This window comes from Gavialis gangeticus, unplaced genomic scaffold, assembly GCF_001723915.1.
Source record: "Gavialis gangeticus isolate Ggan-Ray unplaced genomic scaffold, GavGan_comp1, whole genome shotgun sequence".
Classification (NCBI taxonomy): Eukaryota; Metazoa; Chordata; order Crocodylia; family Gavialidae; genus Gavialis; species Gavialis gangeticus.
In genome coordinates, this window is record NW_017729032.1 from 35,191,349 (window position 1) to 35,191,701 (window position 353).

At 70.3% G+C, this 353-nt stretch overlaps 1 protein-coding gene across 3 annotated transcripts in view; it reads left to right on the plus strand.

Annotated features, from left to right (window-relative positions):
- Positions 1-353, plus strand: part of ATM (ATM serine/threonine kinase) — a 134,670-nt gene that overhangs the window by 13,022 nt on the left and 121,295 nt on the right. The window lies entirely within an intron of this gene.

Consider the following 353-nt stretch of genomic DNA (forward strand, 5'->3'; position numbering starts at 1 on the left):
GGGGCTGGGGCTGGGATAAGCTGCCGAGCTGGGGCATGGGACTTGGGGCGCGGGGGCGGCGCGCGGCAGTGCTGGGAGCGGAGGCTATGCCCTGCTGCCGCTTGCCCAGGTGGGGCAGGAGCACATTGCAGGTGCAGTTCACTCTGGGCAGAAGAGGGCATAGCCCCTACTCTCAGCGCTGCCGCACCCTGGCTGGGCAAGTGGCACTGGCGCCGCACCCTGGCTGGGCAAGCGGCACCCGTGCCCCATGTGGGCACAGGACTTGGGACGCAGGGCGTGGGACATCCGTAACACTGCCACTGCTTGCCCTGCCGGGGTGGGGGAGCAAGTGCTGCCGCTGCTTGCCCAGCTGC